The sequence below is a fragment of the Rattus norvegicus genome, chromosome 2, assembly GCF_036323735.1.
Source record: "Rattus norvegicus strain BN/NHsdMcwi chromosome 2, GRCr8, whole genome shotgun sequence".
Taxonomy (NCBI): domain Eukaryota; kingdom Metazoa; phylum Chordata; class Mammalia; order Rodentia; family Muridae; genus Rattus; species Rattus norvegicus.
The window spans coordinates 240,879,410-240,905,636 of NC_086020.1; the positions used below are offsets into that span (position 1 = coordinate 240,879,410).

The 26,227-nt window shown below is 43.2% G+C and overlaps 1 protein-coding gene, 1 long non-coding RNA gene and 1 other non-coding gene across 15 annotated transcripts in view; 1 reads left to right on the forward strand and 2 right to left on the reverse strand.

Moving 5' to 3' along the window:
* Positions 1–26,227, reverse strand: part of Adgrl2 (adhesion G protein-coupled receptor L2) — a 631,071-nt gene that overhangs the window by 523,234 nt on the left and 81,610 nt on the right.
* LOC120101209 (U6 spliceosomal RNA) lies at positions 740–843 on the reverse strand. The gene has a single exon (XR_005501597.1). It is a non-coding gene; the product is annotated as a U6 spliceosomal RNA (small nuclear RNA).
* Positions 2,847–15,767, forward strand: LOC120101101 (uncharacterized). Of its 7 annotated transcripts, XR_010064522.1 has the most exons (4): positions 2,847–4,385; positions 5,784–5,983; positions 6,512–6,598; positions 14,517–15,767. It is a non-coding gene; the product is annotated as an uncharacterized LOC120101101 (long non-coding RNA). The 7 variants fall into 7 exon arrangements; XR_010064521.1 differs by having other exon boundaries at positions 5,784–6,598; XR_005501508.2 differs by having other exon boundaries at positions 2,850–3,660; positions 4,219–4,385; positions 5,784–15,767.

Sequence of the window (26,227 nt, forward strand, 5' to 3'; positions counted from 1 at the left end):
ATTGTACGAAGTCCTCTACAGACATCCTTAGCTTGTATTTCAGGCTGGAGAGATGCCTCAGAGGTTAAGAGCACTGACTGCTCTTCCAGAGGTCTTGAGTTCGATTCCCAGCAACCACATGGTGGCTCACAATCATCTGTAATGGGATCTGGTGTCCTCTTCTGCTGTGTCTGAAGACAGCTACAGTGTACTCACATACATTAAATAAATAAAACTTAAAAGAAGGTTGTATTTCACCCATGTGTGAGACGACTTGACATACACTTGGACAGTACACTTAAAATGGTGTCAAAGCTGACATATGACCAAGCTAATTAGGTCATCTCCCAGACTCATGCCCCCCCCCTTTTTTTTCAGAAAAATTAATTTCTTCCCTCTAAAATTTACTATTATTTTTCTTGTTGTTGTTTTGTTTTCCATGCAGGGTTTCTCTGTGTAAATCCCTGGCTGTTCTAACTGCAGATCAGGCTGGCATCAAACTCAGATCTGCTGACTCTGCCTTCCCAGGGCTGGAATTAAAGGTATTAGCCAGCCCTCCCTACCAATGCTCTTCCTATGTATCTGTTTGCAGAGTTCTATCATACTATTAATGGATATGTGGGATAATTAAAAACATTGAAAATATGCATTTGTTTGTATAACGAAAGACATCTCTGTCTGTTAAAATACTAAAATTTCTATAAAAATCTGATAGACAACAAATACGTGTTTTTTGGTTTTTTTGTCTGTTTGTTCTTTTTTAGCTATGGGACATTTTATGAATATGCAAGCTACCTTTGACAGGGACCATGATAATCTTCTCTGCATTGTTCCAGTTCTAGTATATTTGCTGCTGAAGTGAAAACATATATGCTCTTTTGAAAGATTCAGAAATACTTGTAATAAGTAGACCGCTATTTCAAAAAAATAATACTGTAGTTTGTAAAAAAAAATAATTTAATGATTTTTCTTTCATGGAAATTAAGTGAAAACTCTTCTCACTTACTGAATGGAATAAGTGTGTAATAACTGTAGTAAGAAGGCTTCTCCAATAGCCTGCAGATGATAATACACTCCAGGCTGAGACTGTGTAGGAATGACACAACTGGGCACGCTTTCAAAGGTAATTAGTGTGTCAAGGTCTATGCAGTTCCAAGGTTGAAGAGGGGACAAGATAGAAACTAAAAGGAGTGAATTATAGTGAAAACCCCCCTTTCTGTGTGTAAATGTATGTGCTATATATGAATGTGGTATTTGTTTGTGTTTATATATATGTGTGGTATATTTGTGCTTCTGTGTGTATATATATATATGTGTGTGTGTTTATGTTTATGTCATGTGTGTGGTATATGTGTATGTGATGTTTGTGTGTATGTGGTGTGCAAGTGCATGTGTCTGTATGTATGTGGTGAGGTGTGTGTATATGTAATGTGTGTGTACATGTTGTGTGTGTACATGATATGTGTCTCGGGATGTGGTATGTTGTGTGTGTGTGTGATGTATGTATATGTGTGTTTGTGTTTATGTCATGTGTGTAGTATATATGTATGTGCTGTATGTGTGTATGTGGTGTGCAAGGGCATGTGTTTGTATGTGTTTTGGTGTATATATGTGTATGGTGTGGTGTATGTATATGTAATCTGTGTGAATACATCTGTGAGTGTGTATGTGATGTGGTATGATGTGTGTGTGTGTGTGTGTACGCGCGTGTGTGCGCGCTCATGCACACGTGCTGGGACTCAAACATCGCTCCTCATACCTCAGAGGCTATCCGTCTGACAATGCAGCTGTGCACCAGCCTCTGCATACTTCCTGCAGCACTAGGAAATAAGTAGAAGGAAAACAAAGCCAGAATGCTCTGTGCTCAACTCTGTGTCTTGCCATGATGCTGGTTCGGGACATTGCTGACATTTACGTGGACACGGCACCTTCAGTGGCCCCACACAGCATAGAAGCACATGCAGCTGAGATGAAGTAAAGAACACAGAACCTGTGTGGGGTCAGGCAGTGTAGATCCGAGCCCACAGAGAAGGCCCTTGTAGAGCCGCACTAGTGTGCCACCATCCCACTCCTCCTGGAAGCCGGTGACAGAGATCTACTTTGTGGAAGACTCCTGAAAACCGTATGAGGTGCCATGATGGTACAGCCTCAGTTCTGAATAGCTATGAACCTTATCTGCAGTTAAGATATTCATATATGACCAAGAGGTGGATCAATAGTAAGAGGAAGTGAGCAGACTGTAGGCTTTGCGTTGAGTCTGTGCTATTAGGTAGACATGATTTAAATGACTTTTTTTCTTTCCCTGAAGAAAAAAACACCTAATGGGAGAAAAACGAAGCTCTGAAGGGATCACATGTCCCTAAATATTTCGTAGCTATGTTAGCTGCAGCAATGTGTTTCCAGCTTTCCTCCAGAGGAGTATTTGCTCACAATTCTTTACTTGCCAACTGCAAACCCAAAAGTCATTGTCTGAGGCTTCCGTGGTTTCCCTGTTGGTGGTTCTGTCCTTGGCTATCTGCATAGAAAAGCCAAACTCCTTGCATGTACAAAGACAACGTGTACCCGTGCTTTTACCCAGCTGATATTCAGTGATTTACCGTTTAACCTAGTTCATCTTCCGTAGCCCGGAGTTCAAACAGAAACAGCTGCTGTTAGGCATGGAATAATATTGAACTTCCTAGCCATGGCCTGTGAGAGTGTCTTCCTTAGCTTTAGCTACTGAACCCATCTGGCCTTTCCCCTATGTCTGGCAACAGACGGAGAGGCAGAGGCGCTGTTTACTTCCCTCAATGCAATCTGGGACAGGATGTATAATTATGTGAGCAAAAGATCTTCAAATCAAAATTCCTTGTGTTAGCAGCGGTCTGCGGCTCTGGAGGACAAAACAATACACTTTAGCTTATTATCAAAGGAACGGCGAGAATTTCAGGAAACACGGACCATGCCCACTGAGCTGAAATCGATTCAAAGGGTAGAGGTGTCCCTGGCTGCAATCTGCAGGGAAACTTACTCTCTTACAACTTCTATTTGCTTTCTTTAGTGTGGAAGTTTAGGCGTTTGGTAAGCTTCCCTTCTCAGAGCTTTGGAAGAGATATCTTCACAGACACAGAGCTAGAGGGGTGAGGACACTGTCTAAGGAGGTAGGTTTATCTAAAGCCTAACGCAGGGCTAGGTCATCTTGCCTATGTAATGAGCTTCGGGCCAGCCTGGGCTACATGAGAACCTGTCTCAGGAAAACAAAGCCAAGTAAAGCCAAACAGTATAACATGTTCCAACGTAGCGGTGTACTGCATCCGGGCAACTGGCAGGAAACCCTTGGTTCCATTCATTATGTTTGGTTTTCCTGTCTGGCTGGCCACAGGACGGGACATGTGTACCTGGACTCTCAGCTTTATCTCTCCTTGAGGAGAAGCCATCTAAGCGTTTGTTTATAGCAACTAGCTAGCAGGTTTTCATGTGGGCAAAGAATGTACTGGTATGGAGAACTGAGCCAAAATGACCATGGTTCTATTAAAAAAAAACACACACACGAGCAGAGCGGACATTCCACTTTGACACACATCTGTCTGTGTAAGATGCTGCAAACTGAAGACCAGGCCCTCCTGCGTCAGGCTCAACAACTTAAAGAAGTTGATCTGGGAATCTTCCCCGCGCTCCTTCCTTAAGTGCAAACACTGACAGGTATGTTAAACGATTCTTGTTCCGTTCTTTGCTCAGTTCCAAGATTTATAGGAGCTCTAATTTGAAGCCTGGCAGAAATGTCCCCGTACAGACAGCAGGGGTTTCCCCCACAAAATTTCATTATAATTGTTTCCAGGCCCCAGGGCAAATTCTTATAAGGAAGCAGATATTTAAAAATAACGCTCGCATTCTCTTTTCCTTTTAAAACTTCGGAAAGTGGATTCTCCCGCCTCGGTTTGTTTTTGAGAAGGCAGATGTGCTGGCTTGTTTCCTTCTGAGCAGCTTTCGCACATGGATTTGGTCGATGTTATTAGAGACCATGTTTTCACAAACAGTCGGAAACAAATCCAGTCTCTCCTCAGCCACACCATTTTCCCCAGTGCGGTAGAGCGCTTCTGTTAGACGGTAGAGCATGTGAATTGAAATACCAAGGACATCGTCTTGGGAAGGAGCTGTGCGTGTGGATGGGTCTAATTCTCATGGGAAGTGGTGGGCTAGGGGTTGATGGCGATTGAACTTTTCCATCCTGCTTCAAGGACTAGTGACCTTTTTAAACAGCCTATCGCAGGACAGCAATCTTAAAGGTAAAAAAAAAGAGAGACTGGAGACATGTATAAAATCTTTTGAAGAGGTGACCTGGCTACGTTGGAGACAAGGAGACCGTGTATGGATTGCCAAGGGATGCTTCTCTGAGGAATACTGAGTCCAATTCAGTTCACAATGAGGTACTTTTCTCCCTCCCCTGACTGATGACACGCTAAGGCAGGAGACTGTCATGTTGCTCATCTCTTGTGACAGTTGTGGCTCAGGAAAGACAAGAGAAAGTCCTTTCTCTTTACCCTTCCTCTTTTCCTTTCTCCCCCTCCCTCTCCTTCTTCCCTCCCTCTGTCCTTTCCCCTTTCTCTTCTTTCTCTTTGGTGACAGGGCCTTCCTGTGTTGTTCTGTCAGGCTTTATTCTGGCTACATAGCCCAGTCTATCTAGCCTTCCACTCTCAGTGACCGTCTTGGTACAGCCTTCTGAGTGCTGGGATTACAGATATGAGCCACCATGTCCTGCCACAAAAATGTATTTTATTGGTTTCATATGGCACAGAAGCCTTCAGAGTCCAGGAACCAACGACACCCACAAGGCTATATTTCATGCTTAAGTTCAACGAAGAATGGAGCCTTGTACAGAACTGTGATTAGCCAAAAGCTATGTTATCTAATGCAACAGACTGAAATGGGAGCCCTTGCAAGGCCAGTTTTTCTGGATTCTTCTTGGGTACTGTGTAGTTCTGAAATCAAAGTCTTATGTCTTACTGCTGATGGGGGTGGGGATGGGGATGTGTTAGAAAATACTTCTGTAGTGTCTTTGGATTCTAGTTGTTAGGAGTACTCCCCTTGGGGAAGAGGAACACTGTCTAAGTCAGAGAAGGTCTGCCTCTGAGATGCTGGCAAAGCCCCAGCAGAAAGATCTTAGTACAACAGCTCTTCTAGGTATCTTTTCCACAGCCCCAGAAGCATGGTACCACCAAGACCGAAAGTCTAATGCAGAGGAATAATTCAGTCAACAAGAAGCTCACACTGTTGCTAAGGAAGGAAAAGAACTTTCAAAAGTTACAAAAAAAAAAAACAAAAACAAAACAACACACCAGAACAAACAAAACACAACTAAACAAACAAACAAACAAACAGTCACCACATAAAAACCCCAAACCCAAAACAAAAACCCTCATGTGGGAATCTAATGGTGAGTTGGCAAGGGACATGGGGACTTTTGAATACTATCTAATAAAGAGTCAAGGTAACGAGTCTATGAGTTACCAGTGTAATGATTTGCTAACCTAGAAGACGCGGACTTTTACTTTCAGTCCTCCTGTCTCCTTTCTCTGCGTGCGGTGCTGCTAGGTGTGTTATTACCACACCTGGCCTAAAATATAGTCTCAAGATGTAAGTTCTTTTTAATTGTATTTAGTAACCCTCAGTTAATTTTATTCTTTTAAAAGGGATTCTTATAAGTCACCCTACTCACAGATCACGGCCAACTTTGTCGAAATCTGTAGAATGTAGTTTAGGGACAGGTAAACTGTACTTTACAGGAAAAGGATAGCGTAGTTAAGGAAAATGTTTGTTGTTCCTAGAATGCAGCTTGGCATAGAAAGAAAAGCTCTTTACCTCTTCAGACTGTGACTCCTTCAGCGGCTTCCAGGGACAACTTGCCTGAGTTACCTGAGAAACTTGGACACGTGCGCATTCCTGGGATGCAGGCCAGATCTACGGAGCCTGTTCCCGTGCAGTTGCGCGCAGAACCGGTTTCACTACACCCGCTTGCAGATGCTGTGTAAGTGCGGACGACTGGGAAGGCTCCCTTTCGGGAACTCTTTAACCTACATATTAATTTAGAAGCCCCGCCCTGCAATAGTAAACCAGCAGGGGTAGCTCCCTGAATGTGTGGAGTGAAGAAAGGGCGATCGCTTTCCTGTTGTGCTCCTGCACTCTGTGAATTATTTCGTATGGGGCCAAGGCACTCAACCAAGATAGCGCTACATCGACAAATAAGTTCATTTTTCTCTGTTACAAGACTATGAGGGATGTTACTTGGATGCAAACTGTGCACTGTTTCCTTCTTCCCTCATCAGAGGGTCATAATCAGCCAGCCACAACTAGGAATATACAAAGGAAATTGACTATTTCATGTATGTCATGTATTCAATAATATTTATATCACGGGAAGATAAATAGGTACTTTAAAGCTAGCTACGGGAGATAGTGAGGGACAAATCTCAGTAAAGCCATAAACTCTTTTAACAGGGGGCAGAGATTCTGGATTTGCCAACCATTAATTCATTTTCTCTTTGTTTTTAACCAGAATGTTGTTCAGTGTGAGCGCCATGGAGTGTTTATCTTCGGGGACAAACATTGTCCTTGAAAGTCCAGAATCTATATGTTCTCATCTGTAGGTATTTGCCGAAAGTAAAATCACTTCTGTTTTAACAAAGAAGGAAGAAAAAATCAAGCAGCTAATGTTCACATGAATTCATTCGTTTCATCATTCAGCAAATAGTTATTGACTTACTATGTGCATAGCTAAATAAGATAAGATCTCTTGGAAAAGCTCGTAGCTTAAAATCCTGAGAGCAGGGGATAAAAGACCCGCCAAGGGGCTGGAGTGCGGGAATCCAGACTGGTCAGGAACTCTACTCCTGCTTTAGAGAACCCTTGCTTGAGTCTCGGTGAAGGCAACATAATTAGACAGCTAAATGGGGTCCTTGAAGGTAGTGTTTAAGGGTGAGCAGTGGGCAGGCAGTCTCCGTGGACATTCTGGGACTAAGGCAGAAAGGATCCCTTCTGATATTTATCACAGACGGTCCCCCACTCAGTTCCTGAGATTCTGATTTGGGACACACACCCTGGAAGTATTCGTGAGCTCGGTCATTAGCATCTCCATCTAATTCCCTCTCTGTTGAACCAAGCTGTCATAGGCTTACTAAAGAAGCACTAAGTGTTTACAGACCACCGTTATGATCTGGTTCGTTCTGCTTCTTCTTAGTGTATCTTTTGTCCGGGGGCGGGGTGTTGGTCATCCCTTCCTCACCATTGTTAAGCAGGGTGTGTCGACATCCGGTTTCTTTATGCAATTATGTTTTTAGGATCTGCGATAGTTTTGTCTACTAAAATGATTACCCTCGAACTACCGAGGCTGCTGCTCCAGATATTTTAACAAAGAGACTATACAAAGGGCGCTGGTGACTCTCAATTAAGAATGTGATGAGTTGAAGGTAGCTGAAGTGAAGCGAGTTGAAGTCAGCGAGTCATTCCAGATTCTTTCTGAGATGCCCCTAATTCCTTTGTAACATCCTTCTAATTGCAGCATATAAACAGAGACAAAACGTGAGTTAGACCCTGTACACGGCAGATTAATCTTGTCCTTTTCTGGTTAAAACCGTTTAAATTCTCGCTTCTAGTACAGTTGAACAAAACAGAGTGCTCTAGTCTTCGGTGCTTGGCTGACTAGCTTTTGGCCTTCCTCCTTCACGAAATGTTTGCTTTTAGTTGGAGATGTGTAGTCTAGAAGAAATCCCAGGGTTGCAGGTTGCAGGTGAATAGCTACATGGGAAGTGAAGATGATCGAACTTCCTTCTAGACCCTGTGAGTCAAATAGGAAGAACGCCGGTTGGATTTTTTTTTCCTTTTCTTTTGAAACAATGGGGAGCACGTGTCATGTAATTTTCAAGTCTTGTATACAAATGACGGCACTTCTCTGCTTGAGGTCTCGTCTTAAAGACAGGGCCTGTTTCCTAGAGCCTTTTCATCACAAAGTGAATCTGGAGCCTGCGATTAGACTCCAGAGCTATTTAACAGTGCCAGAGACATGAGGGAACTTCCACAGCATTTCCTTCAAGCAAGATAATAACTCTCCAAGGAGCAGCCTCCGCGTTGGGTCAACCCGACTCAGTGGGAAGAGCGCCACCTATTGACCGTGGCCGCAGAGCGACGGCACCTGGCCACCCTTCCTGCTCGCCCCCACCCCCAGCTCCTTTCCCCAGAGAGCTGAGGATAATAATAACCTTCTGAGGTGGTCTGAGGTTCACCTAAGTGTTTTCATATCACGCCTTATAATTTGAGGCAAACACATGAATTTAAATCAGTTTTTCAAACAACCAGGCCTCTCTTCTCGTTTACTAGAATGGGGGGAAAAATCAGTTTTATTACCTTAAGGATGCCAAACAGTGCCATTTTATTACTGTGGGAAGCTGGAAGTCATTTCCGAACTCTTTTGGCAAGGGCGCTAGGTAGAGCGTCCAATTCAGCCCTTTAAGTGTCTTCTGAGAACCACCACACAGACTGTGATTTACTGTCTGCGGGAGTTAAAGGGACCCTTTCTACCCTGAGACTGGAGAGAGAAAGGTGAAGCTTGTTTACCAAGCATCCCAATGAGACTTGCGAGACCAGGAGAGGACTCCGGAGCAGGAGGCAAAGACGTTTTGAGGACACACACTTTTTTTCAACATATAATCCTTATTAGGGGACAAAAACATATATGTTGAAAGTTCTCCGAAGTTGTAGGAATCTGCGTGTATATTGATACATGGGTCTTCGGCCAGAGTCACATGCGTCTTAGAGTTTGTGAGGACGCGGTGTTTTCCCTCTCTCTCCCTCTCTCCCAAACAGGGTTTCATACACGTCCATGACAATACAAGGTTGTAGCTAAAGATACACAAAGAGAAGCAGGCACTGAGAGCCAGAGGATTGGGGAGGAGGATTAGGAGTTCAAAGTTAGTCTCTGCTACTGCGAGTCCAAGGTCAGCCTGGGCTTCTTGTGATCTTGTCTCTAGACACACCTGAACATACACATTTATACATATACACCTGTGTACATATATACATGTATATATATATATATGCACATATAACCTTCAAACAACCGAAACCTAAAAATAGCATGCATACATAATTATATAAGTATGTTGTTTATGTATAATATATACATGCATACTGTATATACATATATACAGATACATATTTTACATATATATATAAAATACACACATTGTGAAGGTACCAAAGTTGCACTAACATATTCAATGGGCTCAACGCAACTGGACAAGAGTCAGAAAGATTTTTGCATGTTACTCGATTTGTAAGCAGAAGATGGAAAGGCTCCAGTCAGCCTTGTTGCTGCTCACTAGTAACAAGCAGGGATTTTAATTTCTGTGTTCTGGGTTGACTCCGATCCAGAGGGGCTGATTTCATGTAATCTCAAAGACGTTATCATTGGTGTTAATTATAACACGTTCACACACATATCTTTCTGACCTTTATGTTATTTTGAGTGTGTGTGTGTGTTAGTGTGTGTGTGTTTGAGTGTGCGTGTATGTTATGTGTGTTTGAGTGTGTGTGTTAGAGTGCGTGTGTATGTGTGTGTGTGTTTGAGTGTGTGTGTGTGTGTGTGTGTGTGTGTGTGTGTTAGGGGTGCAGGGGTTGGCTGGCTTGCCACTTCATGTTGCCCGTAGTCATAGCATTAGGTCCCAGGAGTAAAGACACAGAGACAAACAAGATATTTAACTTGAGGACATATTATGCTGCGTGTAACTAGCCTAGTGTTTGGCATACAGTGGGCTCTGTTTAAATATCTAGAAAATAATATCCAATAATGTTAAGTTATGCAATCACGAAAATAATTGTTCGGTCACTTAAAAGATGAGAAGCTGTTTGCCAATGTAAAAGAGTTTTGATAAAATTCATTTTTATTGACAAAACTCAGGACCACTGATTTCAAGGAGACAGGCCAGTCTTCCCTCTGTGTTTTTCTGCTTTGATGATCACTGTCAAAAGGAGCTCTCCAAGAAGACTGTTGTTTCTTCCCTGTAGTAAACAGCTCAAAATCTTTCAAGGGCAATGCTTCTCCGATAACAGCCTGCTTTTTTCTCTTTTTGTTTATCTTGATTAAGTGAGTAACCCGTCAATTAATTGTTGCAGCATTGTGGAACAAACTTCTGGCCTTGGGCATGCTAAGCGAGAGAGTGCCTACTGCTGGGTTACATCCCTAGCCCTTAGCAGAATGCTGTGTTCATAAACCATAAAACAAAACTATCTGTAAAGGCAGCCTGAAGTTCGCACATATGTTTCTGTAGGTGATATCATTTTCTTGCAAAGATGCAGTTATTAATGAGAAAATCATTCTATTTCATCTATTTTTGTTCTGCCAGGAGAGCTCTGTCACGGGGAGTAGACATAAATCACTGGAAATTGTGTGCACTCTGCTTTTCAGCACTCAGATGATGTATCTATCCGAAAGTCGAACCTACACCCAGCAGGTTTAGGATGTCGGAGTGCGTTCACTGTGGAATCGGGTAAAGGTGACAGAGGTCAGGTTTTGCAGCAGCATCTTTCAGAGCAGTGGCCAAGAGACAAGAAGGACCCCATTTAGAGACATCAATGCAGGACAGACTCTTCATGGTGTGGCGACTAGGGAACCCAAGGCCCCCTTTCCTGATGGGGAGTAAGTGATGCTGAAGGGAAGGAAGAAGAACTTCCCAAGAGCAAACATAACCACTACCTTTTGAATCAGTGCCAATGGCTATTCAAAAAAAATATGTTTTAGGATGGGTCAAGAGTGTTTCTCTTTATGAAAAAAAACAGGCGGTGTGCACCATTTCCGGTATTTGGTACCATTTACTTTGTTTATACCTGCCTCGCTCTATCCAACTCTAACTCAACCAAATATGTGTGCCATTTTATTCCTTCTATCTCTTCATAAGTCTAAGACCCAAGGGGGTCATGTGCTTTATGCCTCATTCACACACTATTAGCTAATGGCAGGAAGACACTGAGGTGGGAGTCTCCTCTCTCCCGTTGCTTGAAAGGGTCCCATGGGACTGAGAAATCAAAGCGGGTCGGCACAGTACAGGGGGACAGGAGCAAATAACAGTTCATTGAGGATCGAGAGGCTTGTAAGTCACGTCTCTGGTTCTGGGAAGCCTGTCCCAAGAGCTCAAGTGTCAGAGGTAAGTGTTAAGAACTAGGGGATGGCGATGAGGACAGGTCGTTCAAGGCACAAGGTCTCGTGCATGTAAAACGTCATCCTTAGAGTTTATTTCCAGTCACAAAGTCAAAATGACAGTGTGAAGGAAGCGTCTCCTTGTCACACAATGTGAAGTAATGACAATGTAGTAAGTTGACCCTTGCTCATTCTGGTTGGTGACTTGGGAGAAGTCACTTATCTGCTTCAGTTTCCTGTCTTGCAGAGTTAAGAATGGCTGCCTATCTCAGGGTGAAGACTAAATGAATTTAAACACGAGGAGCTGAAACGTATGTGGATTAAAAGAACATCATAACAGCACACTTGATATTTACTCTCAGAGTGAGAGAAGCAGGAAGTTGGTAAAGCCCAGTTGTGGTGCATTGGTGAGGGTGTTTCTAGAGAGAATTACTACTTGAGGTCAGAGAGTCACACCCTAAGAGTGGACTGCAGGACCCCAGGCTGGAGACCTGGGTGAGTCAATGAAGAAGAGAATGTGGGCCCTAGCCTGATGGCCTGAAAGCTCAGAGACAGCCACATTAGTTTTATCTCCCTTCCCTTGTTTCCTTCGGGTATTCCTCTCAGCCAAGTAAAGTCTCACAACTCTAAATAGTAGTTGACTTTCCCTCAGATTACAGTTGTACTATTGATGAGGATTATTGATAACAACATGATCGTCCTTCGAGGACATGTCACAAAGCTATCAAAGTGGGGTTCACTGCACCTGGAAACCATAGTCTTCATCCTCCCTTAAACCTAAAACCTATACAAGATGGGAAAAAATACTGGGAATAATGCAGGTGCCCCTCGTTCAAACTTTCTTTGCTACCCTCAGATTGGGGCCTTCTAACAAGATGCTTGCCGTGCACTGGCATACAAACAGCACTGGTATGTTTCTCACGGGTTGTTCTGAACATCAAATATGGTGGTGTGCACATGACTGGAATCACCCGAAGTTCTGTTCCCTCACCCAAGAAAACCTGTCAGAGGTGAAGAGAATGAATAGAGGCTAATCTAAGCATTCTGAGGGAAATATCTTTCCCAAAATACAGTCCAAGCTTGAGAGATCACATATAAATAGTCCCATCTCCACGGGCCAGCTCTGGAAAACACTCTTGAACGTTACTGCCGACTTTGATCGCCTCCCCTGGCGTCTCTGCCAGGCCTTGCTCTCGGCTGTGGCTATTCTTAGCACACCCTTGGATGATACTGTAGCTTAGATGTGGATGGCTCCTCCAATCACGCTGGAGGCAGTTATAATGGCACCTAAAACAGTCATCTGGAGGATGGACTAAGCGTGATCACCTCCCGAAGTCTCTCTCTAATGTGCATATATAATAGTATATATTATATACAATATCACACATGTCACTGTAAAATTTTATATATACATATAAAATAATCATATATATGTAATAATTATATAATAATTACATATATATGTATATATGTAAAGCTTTCTTTTATCCCACACTAGGGACAGAACTGTGGGGGCTGTTCTCTCCCTCTAGTCTCCTTCCCCTCTCTAAAACTTTTCTCCCACTCATCCTTCCTTCTCGTCCAACGGCAGGCCTCATTCTGTCTTGTACCTGCCTTCACATGCATAATGACATCATCCTACACACACACACACACACACCCTCATCTATAATCCTTAGAGAAACCCAAGAGAAGATAGCATAAGAGTAATTGAGTAAGAAGCATTGAACACGCTAACCTCTTTGCTGGGTATAGATCACATGGACTATTAAAGATTGCTAATCTTGTATAAGATAGAAATTCAAACTAAAAATAAAAAACCCCAAATTATATAGGAAAACAGATATTGTTCCAGATCTTTTTCTGGAATTATTTTTTTTAATTGCAAATATTGTTTGAAGTCTCCGAAGCCAGTTGATTTGAACAGTATGTGCAGACCAGCTTTAAATAAATTGCTCAGAGCTCCATGCCGTTAAAATCTTTGGTCTCTCCAACATCTTTGCTGTGTCTCTCTGATATACCAATTACTTAATACTGTTACATCTAAGGCCAGGGTTCGTTAGTCTGCCTGAAGGCGCACAGAGGTTCCAAGCTTCTATTTTTTAAATTATTTTTCCTTGCCTGCAACCTGATTTCTTCTGGGTCTGACCTAATTCCTTTGATGCCCAGGGCTCGTAGGCCAGGACTAATCTGGAGGAAAGGTGAGACAACTGAGAGAAAGGCTGAGGAGAGAGCGGCACCGGGAGCTGTGCTATTCAAAGTCCAAACCAGCACGGTCAAAGAGAATCGCGCAGGTTCTACCCTAGTTTGTAGAGAAGAACTCGACGCACTGTTTCTAACATAGGCTTTTCCTCTATCTTGGTTCTTTTAGGTAGTCAGCACTTTCCTGCTGGGGCAAAGTGTCGTGGGGGGAATGCAGGATTGGGGCACGATAGCAAACTGCGAATTGGTAGCATGGCACCATGAAACTCAAAGTAAGAAAAACGTCTGCTTAGAAAGAGCACTGTGGAAGCCATCATCATGGAAAAGGTTTTCACAGAAGGGCATAGAAAGGTCACGTGATGCTCTCAGCTTTGTTCTTTGACTTCAGAACGTGCTGTGATCCAGACTTTCCTGGACCTGTCCATTTATTTATTGTACCTCTGGGTCTGTTCTCAGGAGCGGTTTCCCTTCGGGAAGCAGATTCTTCTTACTGCTCAAATATGCTCCAGACATCTTGTAGTCATTAGGCGCCTAAGGCAGGGCCAAGGGGCAGATTTTCCTAGCGTCTTCGCTCATCTTGATTTTGGATTACTTTGAGTCTTGAAAAGCGGGAAAGTGACATTTACCCTCCTTTGCTTACAAATGGCGTATCTCTTTGTTTGAAACGTGAAGGAATCATAATTTTGCATGGATCTACAGAAAAGGGGTGGCTGCGGTGTCCACTTGCGATCTGATGAATGAGGGCTTACAAAGCCATCATGACACCTGCCACGATCAGAAGAGAGATTCCACCTAAAGCAGGGAGATTAGCAGTGGTGGGAACCATTCTCAGCACAGTACCCTGCCTCACTATGGGGAGATTTTATGTATACACACCACCAATGTCCATATTCATAGAGTGCTTGGCTTCCCAACTTGATATTCACGTGGAATCCAAGTTCATGCTTGCTAGCCATATGAACAGTCTGTGTACTGTATGTAAGCCAACAGGAGCCACCGAATTTTGGAGCTCCACTCAGCCTGCTTTAGGTGCCTGACTGATGCAGCTTCGTGTTTTGCTGATTCTAAAACCTCATCTTAGGCATTTTAAAGACCAATTTATTCACAGGCTATTTATAATGCTACTCGGTACAAAATTTACTCTTTGTGTGTGTGTTTTTTTTTTCTGCAGTGAATGGAAAAAATAAAAAGAAAGAAAGAAGCAAAACGGAGGAACTCGACTGGCCCTGAGTTTTGGCACCAGATGAATGAAATAAAGAAGTAAAAGAGAAAGAATAGACTGCCCCTAGGTACCATGATTGTAGATCAAAAGGAGACCATAGCCAGAGGCTGGGGCATCTTGGAGAGGCCGGAGTGGACTTGACCCTGAACCAGGCCATGCAAAGAAAGGACATGTTCAGGGAGAGGCAGATCTGGATGCCAGGAGGGTAAAGGGTAGAAAAGAAAAGACCAGGTAACCGAAATGGTTGGATTATATAGGGGAGGGGAGCTGGAGGGAGGGCTGCCTAGCCTCTGGGCTATAGACGTTTAGGTGTAGCCAGCACCAGCGGGGCAGGCCCTGGAACAGGTAGGGACTGAGGGTTTCAGAGAGAACCTGGTGGCCAGCTCCTGCTTTGATATGCTAATGGCCACCTTTTTCCTAGGTTAGAAACCCAGGTTTGCATTGTGTACATTTTCTTTTATACTTTTCTATTTGAGTAGTGTATGCAGCAGTGAAAAGGGCCAAGTCCAGAAAATATTCCTAGAGGGAAGGAAGAACAGGAGTCAGGGAAGGGATGAGAGAGGAAGAGGAGAGAAGAGAGGGGAGATGTAAAACCAGTAACTCACAATTTATGAATGTAGCAGGTTTCATTAGTTGCAGATAGAATACTGGCATAAGTTGGAAGGCATAGGCAGGGTTGGCTGGGTATTGTTGCTCTATTTTATTTAGCCTGAGCCCACAGAATCAACATTTATACACTGATGGAAAATGTTGGCAGTTTGATCTGTTTCCGAAAGAACTGGAAAGGTCACTTTAAAACAGCAACGCTCTATGCCATCTCCTATTGATACAAAGAACTAGAAGGTCGATTATTAGAGTGAGCTGGTGCGACTTTATGTCGCTGGCCCCTCCCATACAGACTACTGAGCACCCAAGATCAGAAAATCCATCTTCAGTTTAGACCCAGGACCATACCTTAGTTTATCTGGCAGAGATACCAGAAACCCCCCATGTTTAGCCGGTTTACACTGCTTAGTTTTGAGATCCATTGTAGCACATGTGTTGGGCAGGTAAAAGACAAATTTGCATCTGTAAACGTGTACACCCTTGGGGACAGCTGTATTTATGCACAGGTGAACCAGGATCTTTGAGCAGTAAATATATGCAGTTGACATTTTTATGCCTCTCATTTTTTTAAATAAAATTATTTTAAGCACAGTTCTAAGCACGCCAACAGCTGATCCTCAGTATTAAGCTGCTTGTGAATTCTTCTACGGGTTTACCTTATAATCTACGTGGTTCATAAACAAATATTACGTACAAAGTTTATATGTATATACATTTATTTTTCTAAGACACCAACATTTTTATTACTAAATACAGTAAAGGGATAATTTATTTCTACCTTATTAATGCAACCACCCATTCATAAAGAACTCCAATTATACTAAAATAAGAAAATGCTTTGAAAAAGACGAGCGCGATCTTCTTATAGAACATCTAGAAGAGATTGTTTCTATCCTTGCTTTTTTTATACAACATTATGAGACTCATTCGATTGAATGGCTCTGCCATAAGCTGTGCTCTGCAAAATCCCCCCTGCACACGATTTTATTTTTACAGAATTCTGATGAGCTGCGTGTGGTGCTTCGGAATTCTTCAAGCGAGCTAGACCTAATGCTTATGATAATGATCATAGCAATTACAAACACAATAGATACCCATCGCCTCTGATGAGTTCTGAATTCCCCAAGAAAGGAAGACCCGGGTCCCTCTCTTCTTGAGTTCTTCCTGTGTCACAGCCTCATCGCAGATAACTAATCGGCAAAAATGCAAGCGGGGGATGCTCTCATGCCGCTGGGAAACAAAAAGCAACTGCTCCTAGTCCCCATGCTCTGCTAACCCCTTTCTCAGATGATCTTGGCAGCTCTACCTCTCTCTGCCTCATTCTGCAGCTAACCTCTCTCCGAGAGCAAAGCCAGCTCCTCCCCCTCCCCTCTCTCCCCTCTCCCGCTGGTTCATTACATTTTCTTATGTGCATACCATCAAGTCCTCTTGGACACATAATAAGATTTGTGCCAGACTATGTTTCTTGGCTTTAATGGTTAGGTGGCTTTCCAGAATACACATGCAGCTTGCTCTATACATGCTTTTATTACTGACATCATGAGAACGCATCGCTCCTGTGTTTACAATCGGGTGTTCACCCTTAAATAAAAGCCAGGAGACCCAGGGTTGTTTAAGGGAATCTTTGAAAAGCAGAATAAAACCAGCTGTTATCTGCTCGAACCATTTCATTTGCTTTCATGATCTGCATGGTAATGATGTGTAGCAGTGGGCAGTCTCCTGTGCTCGTTATCCAGCCTACATCACAGCCTAATTCAGGTCCGAATTAGGGCTCCGTCCCAGAGTTCCAACACAATCATTTCACCCTCACATCTAACAGGTGCTGGTGTCTGGACGGTGCAGTGGGGGGAGCATAAAACACCTCTGCTTGCTCCCCACTGACCTCCAGTTTCAAGAGGCTGGATTTCACAGGCAAGGAGGGTTTGAAAGCACAGCCAGCTCTTTACTGAAATCTCACTCACCGGGAACACACGTTGCACACATCCCCTCGTCAAACAAATGAACAATAGGGTGGTCCCTATTAATCAAAGCCTGGCTAAACCAAGTTGCAGATGGGAGGGAGCAATGGACTCCTCCAAGAAGGTTTCTAGAGACAGGAGGGAATGTCTCTCCTTCAAGAGACAGTGGACAGAAAAGAACTCAAATCAAATTAAATCCAAATGAAAGAAAACTGGAATAACTAGAAAACTTTAGATCCTATTCTTGTCAGGATGCAACGTGGAGGGCTGATGCTCCTTCCTGACCACAAATCGAATATCATCCCCAGCTGATTCTGAGGATGCAGTGCTGCCTGCTAGAGACCAGCAGCTTACGTTGCTTTGAACCCCCAAGTCCTCTTATAACAGACATTGATGACTGGCGAGCAGCATCTTACTTCGCTTGAAGCCACTGACCTTGAAATGCTGGTAGCATCTACTATGGAAAGTACATCATCCCTGACAAACATGTCCTTTGTTGTCTTTAGCTAACTACAACTAAAATTATCCATGGCAAGAGTGAAATGTTGGGGATGGTGAGATGGCTCAGGAGGCGAAGGTGTTTGCTGGGAAGTCCAACAGAGTGATGTTTGATTCCTGTGGCCCAAAATGCAGAGAGAGAGAGAGAACCAACTTCTGCAAGCAGTCTTCTGACCTCTACACATTTTTTTTTTTTGGTATCACATTAAGACAAAACAAAAAAGGGGATGTTTTGAAATGTAAATATGTAATGTACATAATATATGCTTTGTGTGTGTGTGTGTGTGTGTGTGTGTGTGTGTGTGTGTGTGTGTGTGTATTGAGTACAAGGAACTGTGAATCAGAAAAGCAAGAACACACAGGGGCAGGGGAAATAGTTCAGTAGTTAAACTGTCTGAGGACCCAAGATTGCTCTCCAGAACCCATGTGAAAAATCCTGGGTAAGATTACAAGAATTAAAAGTGCTTGCAATCCCAGGAGGTGGAGGTAGACACAAGAGGCTCACCGGCCAGGCTAGTGTAGGTCAATTTCAGGTCACTTAGAGACCCTCTCTTCCCACCCCATCCCCACTGCCCAAAACCAAGGTGGACAATGTGAGAAAACTAATTCAGAATTGACTTCAAACCTTCAGAGGCAAAACACATGTAGACAAGCATGCACATACAGCAACACACATAGCAGTGTCACACACACAGCCCAGGGCTACCTTTTTGGATGTTTGCTGTGATGCCTAAACCTCTTGGGCTTTAGAGGCATGGGCTGGGGTCTCTTGTGGGGCCAGTGACTTTCTGGGAAACCAGGTACTACCCTTTAGAAAGAATCTATCTCAGATGGTTCAGCACAATCGATCCCACTTCTCTCTCAAGCCATTCCGTTCCCTTACAGTTCAGGAGGTCCCTCAGAGTGAAGGAGTGGGAGACGCTGTGGTGCCTCTCAACACTCGTAAGTCTTAAAGCAAGGTTAAACCTCGAATCACATTTGAGAATTCCTTTGTGCAGTTCTCATGGCAGAGGGTGTGTGGTTTCTACTGATAAAGAAACCCAATGGTAGGAAGACAACTAGGGTCCAGTCCTTTCTCCAGACGGAAGCTTTCATGAAGCCTGTAGCCGCATTCCCCTCTCTTGTTCTCAGGGAAGAGCCGTCAACAGAATAGAATAGCATGTGGCCAAGGATTTTTTTTTTAAAGGCTCTTCTCAAACTTTTGCAAGATAATTGGAGTCCAGATGGGAAATTTTTCTACTAATAGATTAAATATGTGTGAAACCTCAGATTAATTATAAATATCTTTTTCAGAAGGACTACAACTTTATAGCTTTTCATGAGGAGATAATGTTTTATTGGATTTTGAGGGAAAATGAAATAAAATCATTACATATAAGAATTCTCACATACACACTGGAATCATGATTCCACAGTTACTTTCTAGGGGAAGGAAAAGAGATTATCCAATTGATTTTTAAAACACTTGTTGGAAAAATTGCAAAATTCCTTATGAAAACAGGTCCTATTATTTTGGAAATGTGATATTTTGTTCTATACATATGAAACAGTATATTCCAGTACTCATATAGTGAGCTTCTCTCTTGAGAAGTCCTTGTCCACTCCAGAATATGTTTAAATGTCCTTTTCTTAAGCCTGCCTTTCTCTTAGTGCCTGTGCTTAAGTCTATATTTAGACTCTTTCTTAAACTCCAACTTTTCTTCATGAAAAACCACTCCAAGTAACTCCCTGAATATGTGGGAAAACAACCGGTTCTAAATCAACACAGAATCTTTGGCAAATGCTGAAGACTTCATTATTCCAATTTCCTGGTGGTGTTGAGTAAGTGATAATATCTTACTGAAATTCACTTTCAATGAGAAACTGGAGTACATCATGTTCCCCTTACAGAGTGGGCATTCCTCAGAAAACACTTGCACATGCCCAACAAGGCTTTCTGGGAGGCATATCAAAAACCAGTGCAGTGTATACACCCCAGAGCATAAATTCATGCACCATTGCCTATGTGGAGAAGACAGGAGAGGACATCAAGTAATGGAAACTTAATGGTCCCAGGTTATTCTCTTGGAATGCCAACAAAGGCTTTTATAGTCTTGTGCAATCCGTGTTTACATCCAATCCAGACACTACCAAAGACTGTAAGCTTTATAAAGTAATCTTGATTTGTCTATTATTCAAACTTAAACTAAAAACAAAACCAAATAAATAAGCAAGGAGTCACCATCATTTATGTCTGTGTTACAAGGGACAAGCAAAACCAAAGAGGGGGATGGTGGGAGGGGAGCCAGAGGAGTGAGTGAGAACAGAGCTTGTTTGATGGGGAAGTAAGAGATCAAGGGAGAGGAAGAGGGGACTATTCCCCTTTGGAGAGAGCACTGGGCTAGGGGAATTCCTCAGAGCACTGGTAGACAGACTGCAGATCAGGGCAGTAATAAGCCTTATGGCCCTCCCGTGTGCCTTCTGCGTGTTCACAGACCCTGAATGAAAGCAGCAGAAAGAGAAAGCTCTGCCTTTTGACTTGATGCTACCCCCGCCATCTGTGTGATCTTGGCCTGAAAACAGGTTCTCCGTGCTCCGTCTCCTCCTGTACAAAACATGGCCTCCAAACATTGTAAGGAAGCTTGGCGTGATAGTGCCCATCTGCAATCCCAGAATGCAGGATGTAGAGACAAGAGTTATCAAAGTTATCCTCAGCTAGCTAGTCAACCAACCTGGGTTACTGGGACCTCATCTCAAATATAAAGCAGAAAAAACTTGTAAAAGAAACATTTTGCACGAAGAGTTCTGGGACATACAACATTCTACAGGGCTTTGTTACAAAATATTCTTATAAGAATTCTCTAAGCTGGGCAACAATATATTTATTTTAACACGAAGTTGATACAGATTGCCTGGGATCCAGGAGCTTGTCAGTGGTAGCAGGAGCCACTCTGCCACTCTGGGTATCTTATCTCAGGACAGCTTCACTGTGCTCTAGAACGTTTCCCAGGGCATAGTGTTTAGATCCAGGATCATTGAAAATCCAAGCAAGAGGGCTGGTGAAAGGGCTTAGTGGCTAAGTGAGCTTGCCTCCAAGTCTGACAAACTGAGTTCTAGCCACAGTGACTTACAGGGTAGGAGAGAACCATCTCACACAAGTTGTCTTCTGACATTCACATGCATGTTTGAGGATAACACCAGCATCAGTGCCAGAACCACCACCACCACCACCACCACCACCACCACCACCACCACCACCACCACCACCACCACCCCATGCACATGGTAAATACAATGGGGAAAACAGAACCAAATATGAACTGACATGGTTTTCTGAAAAACATCAAAGATGTTGGTTTCACTGTTTCTCACTGTCATTGATGGAATTAGAGGTGGGTGAGGACAAAAGACAGAAACATTTAAACCACAGATACATAACTGCACATCCTCCCCGGCAGCAGTTATGATTTTTAAACTAATATTTCTTTTCCATGAGTACCTACTTATTCACTTCCCAATAATAACACTAGGTTTAATGTGGGAACTCAGAGGTACCATCATTAAATGAAAAAAAAATTGCTATGCAAATTCCAATAAAAAATTAATTGTTTCTATTCCGGGCTTCATCACCTTATACCAAGGTCAACTCATCAAGGATCCCTCCACCCCTCAGATTTCTCCGAGAGGATCAGAAGTGTTATTCAGCTTTTCTCTGGGCTAATTTATCTTTTACCTGTTGGAGCTTCAATGACATGTTTTTTTTTGTTGTTGTTGTTTTTTGTTTTAAATGCTCCAAAAACCCCGAGAGTATTATATTGGGAAACACCATGAAGAGATGTACATGCCTGTTGCCCACTTCAGCTTTGGCACCTCGAATGGTCCTAAGCATGGCTTGAGATATTTGCTAGGTTAATCTTTGCCAGACATTAGTGTGGTACATCAAAAGGAAGGCTGGTGAGATGGCTTGAGAGTAAAGGACCTTGTCAGCAGCCCGATGACTTAAGTTTGATTCCTGGAACTCACATGGTGGGAGGAGAGAGAGAGCTCCTTGAAGCTGTCCTCTGACCTCCAGAGGAGGTAAAGCCCTTCACCCATGAGTAAATAAAGGAAGCTTAGAACAGTAAAATAGAATTGCCATCAAGGACTTAAAAGGTGGAGGCTCTCGGGAAAGACTTAAACGAGTATTGGGCTTAACGGGCAACTGGCAATGATGGTGTTCAGTTTCAAAAGAGACAGTTCACAAATGTGGACTGTCCAAAGCTCCCAGACCAAACGGGTAGGAAATGTTGCCTCTTACTGACAGGAACCTGATATGGATGTCTCCTGAGAGGCTCTGCCAGAGCCTTACTGATACAGACAAGGATGCTTGTAGCTAACCATTGGACTGAGCACAGGGACCCCAGTGGAGGAGTTAGAGAAAGGACTGAAGGAGCTGAAGGGGTTTTCAACCCCACAGGAAGAACAATAGTATCAACCAACCAGACCCCCCAGAGCTCCCAGGGACTAAACCAGCAACCAATGAGTACACATAGAGGGACCCATGGCTCCAGCTGCATGTGTAGCAGAGGATGGCATTGGCATCAATGAGAGGAGAGACCCTTGGTCCTGTGAAGGCTCGATGCCCCAGTGTAGGGGAATGCCTGGGTGTTGAGGTGGGAGTGGGTGGGAGGGAGAGCATCTTCATGAAGCAGGGGAGGGGTATGGAAGAGGGGGGAACTGGGAAAGGAGATAACATTTGAAATGTAAATACATAAATATTCAATAAAAATAAAAGCAGGGGAAAAAGGAAACTGTTGCCTTAAGTCTATTCAAGAAGCAAATATGGTAATATTAATAACATTGAAGACAATGAAAAATATTGACTTTTAAAAGATAGAGATATTAGGTTCAAGAGGAAGTTTTTTTTTCTTTTCACATTTTCCCCACTCGATCTGCTTCCCAGCTCAAGTAGAATCCTTTTCTGCAATTCCATTAAAACGAGCTGGCTGGGGTTTGAACCTGGAAGTTGGAACAATGGCTTCCAGAAGCCAGAGTGTCAGCTTTCTCTGGTGGATGTTCTAAGCCGGTATCAGGGAAGGGTCACACCTCAGTGACCCCTGGGTGCAGGAGCCCCTGTGTAAGTCATAAAGGAAGCCCTTTCTTCATTGAACTCCAGAGAGAAGTTTCTGTACCCAGCAGGTGAAATAACATACTGTGGGCCTGGGAGGCACAGTGCCACGTTCCCTCCTGACCTCAATTTCCCAGAGACACTGTGCTGTCTGTCTATGGGACCCACTCCCTGGCAAGGCTGCAGGGCTGAGAAGAGCTGCAAAGCTCTCGTAGATGCCTACCCCAGTCTAGGGTGATAGTTGTCTTGGCACCTAGTCAAGGAAAGAGACTGGTTTTCACTGGTATTTGAGAAAGGAGGATGGGAGCCTAATTTGGCTGTTTGGAAGGAGTGTGTGTCACTTACCAAGTCTGCCTCTGCCTACTTAAACTAGTCTGATATCGTTTAATCCTTTAGTAGAGAACTTGACTATAGTATTTCTCCTCTATGACTGAGCAGGTGATTGTATTTTGTGGGGTGTTTCTATGGATTTAAGCATAGCCTAAGCTGTGTTTCTTTTAAGAGGAATATCGAAGTTCAAAATAGAGTATAATTATTTGGGTTGTATTTCCCTAAATAGACATTTTCTTGTTACCTAGTGAGTGCGAACAGGTGGCCAGAGATGGATTTGCCAGACATTAGTGTGGCACACCAGGTATTTCTTAAAATTGATAGATTAAAAGCTCTAATGAAGAGCAGACAATGTAGGAAGGTGACGGACAATGGCACCATGCAGAAGGAATTCAATGTGTGATATACATATATACATACATGTATATGGCAGGGGTGTGTATATATTATATCCATACAGATATTTATTCCAGTCTTTCCCCATTGGCTACCCAGCTGCAGAACGGCCTTCCATGGTGGAGGACGTCAGAAAGTTCTTCCCACTTCTAGTTTCACATGGGCTTCTCTTTCTGTCTTACTGCCAGGTTAAACATCAACAATACCCAGGTAACAAAGAAGGGAAAATACACCTGAGTGGCAGAGACAAGAGGATTGCTTAGACTTGGGGCCATTGGGTCATTTAGGATGATACAGAGAGATTTATCTCTTAGAGAGAGGGGGAGGGAGGGAGGGAGGTGTGGTGGGACGCTGAGGTGGGAGCGAATCAGGTCACCCTGGGCTGCAGAATGAGAGCCTATCTTAAAAACATCTGCAGCAATGAAACAGGAAAGGAAGCTTGTACAGAAAATTTTTTGGTTTGTTTTTAATCAGGGTTAAGACGGCAGTGGTTGTGAAATGGCTTTGAGGGTAAGAGCGTGAGCTAGAGAATCTGAGTTTAATCTCCTACGCCATAATACAAAGAGGGAACTGACTTCTGGAAGTGTTCCTCATTTCATATGCGTCTCTCTGTCTCTGTCTCTCTGTCTCTGTCTCTCTGTCTCTCTGTCCCTCTGCCCCCCCCCCCCCACACACACTAAAAATTTGAAGTTATGATGAGCAGAGGTTTTCCTTAGAGAGTCATAGGATAAGGAGCTGCTGGGCTGCAGCAACCTCCAAGGATGCCATTCCCTGCCCTCACACTCTGAAAACATCATCCCCACTGCAGTGACCACCGAGGACGTCATCCCTACTGCAGTGACCTCCATGGTCGTCGTCCCCACTGTGGTGACCTCTGAGGTCGTCGTCTCCACCACCCTCTCATGTCTCCTGCTTATCATGCTGCTCGGCTTCTCCGCACGAATGTTCTGGAACACAAAGCTTTGTTTTATCTGAAGCTTCTGCACAATCTAACTGAATCACCCACCTTTTTCCAAAACAATGCAGTCAACTGGGACTGTTTAAAGGTTGCTTTTGGAGAATTTCTGATTTCCCTAAAACTATAATTGCCAATAAAATTTTTCACAATGAAATTTACCTCCGTGTAATGAGAGACTAGGGAACCAGTTACCCTTTCCCTCTTCCCCCTTTTCCTTTGTAGTGTTAGGATGCGCTGGAGAGGGAAAGACAGACAGCTGGACTCTATAAGAATCTGGAAACATCGACAGTGTTGAAATTCACACTGCTGTGTGCAGACCTTATCAGGAAACCAGGAGAAAATGCATACAAACAAGGAGACATTACTCAAGAGCCATTCCTCTGCACGGGACGTACAACACCACAGTCATCCATTTTCCGAGGAACACAACTGGTCTATAAGAAAGAGCAAGAACTGACAGCCAGGTTTGACAAAAGCATTTTCCAGCTTGGTGACACAGACGTGGTCTAAACCAGATGATGGAGTTAAGCATGCATTTTTTTTAAGCCGTTTTATATTATATTTAAAACGAAAGGCACAGCTAATCATGGGAAACGGTGCCAGTTGGCACAGCCTTTCCCCTGTGGTTCCAAGTTCATAGAAAAACTCCCATCTCCTAATTCTTCCGGGCATGGCCTCTAATAATACGCTCCCAGGGGAGAGGCTGGGACATATCCTCCATCGCTAATTCATTGTCACCTTATCTGGCGGAGACTGGTTAATCTAAGTGTGGTGTTTGGGACTGTGGGATTAGGCTAATACACTCGGATATAGACAGGCTTTCCTTTTTTTTTTTTATGTCCTTGGGGACTTTATCTGCCCACTTAGCAACTTGTTAGCATTCGCTTGCTCCTGCAGCATAATTCTGTAGAAACTACTTAAAATAGATGAGGCTTCATGTCCACAAAGACCCCAAGGCAGCGAAAGTTACTTAAGACAGGTACGAATCCGAAATATCACAAGCCTGTTCAAATTCTTCCTCTGAAAATAGGATTTATTTTTTTTTTGTTTGCTTGTTTTGTTTTTCTACTTGCATCTGATAGGAGGGGGCTCCTTAAAGCCAGAAAAAGGTGTTTGGGGGGGGCTTGAGGAGTGGGAAATGCAAGAGGTGTGGATTTGGTGCTTTTATGCAAGGTTTAGGGTAACCAACTCTACTCCTACTGGAAATAGTCTTGACCTGTGTGGGCAGCATAATGTAATCAATCAAATACGGAACATGAGATTACATAGGTCTGGTTCACATCTTGCTTATTTTTCATTTTTATTTTATGCGTGTGGATGTGTGTATATACGAGTGTGTGTATGTGCGTATGTGCATTATCTGTATGTGTGTAAGTGTGTGTATGTATGTGTGTATGTATGTGTCTATGTGTGTGAGTGTGTGTGTATGTGTGTGATTGTATGTGTATGTGTGTATGTATGTGTGTATATGTGTGTGTATGTGTGTGTGTGAGTGTGTGTATGTGTGTATGTGCGTATATATGTGTGTATATGTGTGTGTGAGTGTGTGTGTGTATGTGTGTATGTGATTGTATGTGTATGTGTGTATGTATGTGTGTATATGTGTGTGTATGTGTGTGTGTATGTGTGTATGTGCATATATATGTGTGTATATGTGTGTGTGAGTGTGTGTGTGAGTGTGTGTGTGTATGTGTGTATGTGTGTATGTGATTGTATGTGTCTGTGTGTATGTATGTATGTGTGTATGTGATTGTATGTGTGTATATGTATGTGTGTATGTGATTGTATGTGTGTATATGTATGTGTGTGTGTATGTGTGTATGTGTGT